This window comes from Phalaenopsis equestris, unplaced genomic scaffold (assembly GCF_001263595.1).
Source record: "Phalaenopsis equestris unplaced genomic scaffold, ASM126359v1 Scaffold202704, whole genome shotgun sequence".
NCBI lineage: Eukaryota > Viridiplantae > Streptophyta > Magnoliopsida > Asparagales > Orchidaceae > Phalaenopsis > Phalaenopsis equestris.
Genome location: NW_018222386.1, coordinates 30,016 through 32,821, shown reverse-complemented (window position 1 = coordinate 32,821; position 2,806 = coordinate 30,016).

Sequence of the window (2,806 nt, the reverse complement as noted above, 5' to 3'; positions counted from 1 at the left end):
GATCTTCAGAACTATTCAAACTTTAAATTAGCCAATGTTCTTTATAGCATCTCTAGTAAGGGTAATGAATATTATTGCTCCTATTTGGCACAACACAATATGCATACTTCCACAACAGAATTCTTATACTTATTACTGATTCATGATAAGGAGAAAAATATTTTCATATTTAGTGTTTTTCTTCTACAAAAACTCGAGTTATCTTTTTAAGTTTGTTCTATTTTTGTCAAAATATTAAAATTACCAAAAATATTTAAACTTTCTTTACTATGAAAATGTCTTTAGTTTAAATAATTGTCTTTTTAAAAATAAAAAGTTTTCCAAAAAGTGCATATAAGCTGTTGGTTCGATATTCAGGTCTTAATAAAAAAGTCTTATATTACTTGATAACGATACGTATACTTGCGTAGTATCCCAATATATATATATTAAAAGTTAAATTCTTATTTTTCTTCAGGATCAAGTTTTTAGTTTTGTTGCAAAATAAGGAAATATAAGTGAAAAATATAATCAGAATTATTGTTATACTGTTACATATAAGCTGTTTCGGGATCACTACACACTTAAAATATGCTTACTTAGGGAAGTCATCTATATTACTAGTTATCATATCCTTCAATTTGACTCATTTATAAAAGAAAAAAATTAATAAAAATTTTGAGGAATTATAAGAAGGCTTTTTGATGGACCTTAGGAGATATTAAGGGAATTAGTCCATCTATTTGTATGCATAGAATCATGATGGAAGATAATCATAAAGCTTAGGTAGATCCTCAAAGGAGACTAAATCTAGTTATGAAAGATGTTGTCAACAAAGAAATATTGAAGTGGATAGATGCAGGTGTTATCTATCATATATTAGACAATGCTTGGATTAGCCCTATTCACTATATTCCTAAAAAGGGGGAGTGAAATTATCTGTAAATGGACATAATAAACCAATTCATGCTAATCATGTCACTAGTGGTGAATTTTTATTAACTACAGGAAAATAAATTTAATGATTAGAAAAGATCAATTTCATTTACCCTTTTTAGATCAGTTATTGGATAGGCTAGCTGGTGACCAGTACTTTTGCTTTCTAGATGGATATTCAGGATATTATTAATTAGCTATAGCTTCCGAGCATTAAGAAAAAACTACATTCACAAGTCCTTATGGGACTTTTAATTTTAAAATAATTTCATTTAAGCTATGTAATGCACCTGCTACTTGTTAGAGGTACATGATGTCTATTTCCTGTGACTTGATTGAGAAAGGGATAGAAATTTTCATGGATGATTTCTCATTGTTTGGAACTTTATTTAATTCATGTTTAGATTATTTAACAAAGGTACTAAAATGTTGTGAGGAGACTAACCTTGTTCTAAATTAGGAGAAATGTCAATTCATGGTTGTAGGAGGTATTATTTTGGGACATAAAATGTCTGAATAAGGCATGAAAGTAGACTCAACAAAGATTCAAGTAATTGAAAGCTACCTCCGCCTACTATTGTGAGGGGAGTTAGAACTTTTCTAGGACATACTGGATTTTATAGGTGATATATAAAGGATTTCTCCAAAATAGCCAAGCCTCTATACCATCTTTTATAAAAAGGAAGTCTTATTTAATTTTGATCAATATTCCATAAATGTCTTTAGTACTTAGAAAGAAAAATTAGTCACAGCTCCTATTGTAGTCTCACCTGATTGGAGGAAATCATTTGAGTTGATGTGTGATGCTAGTGAGTATGCTATCAAAGCAGTTTTATGGCAAAGACATGATAAAATTTTTAAAGCTATTTATTATGCTAGTAAAACTCTTAATGAAATTCAAATCAATTATACTACAACTACGAAGAAATTATTAGCTATAGTATATGCTTTTGATAAATTCAGATCTTATTTAGTTGGAACTAAATGTATTGTTTATACATATCATTCTGTTATTAGATATCTTATGTCGAAGAAGGACGACAAACCAAGATTGATTGTATGGGTCCTTCTAACGCAAGAATTTGATATAAAAGTGATAGATAGGATATGATCTGACAATCAAATTGCTGAACATTTATCCATTATGGGCTTTTAAGCATAGGATATTCACACCTTATCATCCTCAAAATAGTAAATTTGCAGAAGTATCTAACAGAGAAATCAAGAGGATTTATAAAAAGCTGTCAATCATAGTAGAAAGGAGTGGTCTTTTAGACTGGACGATGCATTATGGGCTTTTAGGACTACTTACAAAACTCTTATAGAAATATCTTCATATAGGCTTTTTTTTAAAAAAGCTTGTCACTTGTTAGTGGATTTAGAACACAAAACCTATCAGGATGTTAAGAAATTTAATTACAATTTGAAATAAGGTGGTGAGAAGAGATTATTGTAGATAAATGAAATTGAGGAAATTAGACAAGAATCTTATGAAAATGCAAAAATTTATGAAGAAAAGATGAAAATTTTGCATGATCAGAAGATTCTTAGGAAAGATTTTGAACTTGGATAGAAGGTTTTACTATGTAATACACAATTAAAATTATTTTCTGGAAAAATTAAATCCAGGTGGTTAGGTACATTTTACTGTAATACAAGTTTTTCCTTTTGGTGCAATCGGTATTAAGGATCCTAAATGCGATGAGGTGTTTAAAGTGAATAGACAAAGACTTAAGCCGTACATAGGCGGAGAAAGGCCTATAATTAATGAGGTCTTAATGCTGGGTCAACTTGAGTAAGCATCTGGATTTGTCGGTACGATGACATTAAATCAATCGCTTCTTGGGAAGCAACCCAAGATTGTTTTTGTTGTAGTGTGTTGTGTTCATTG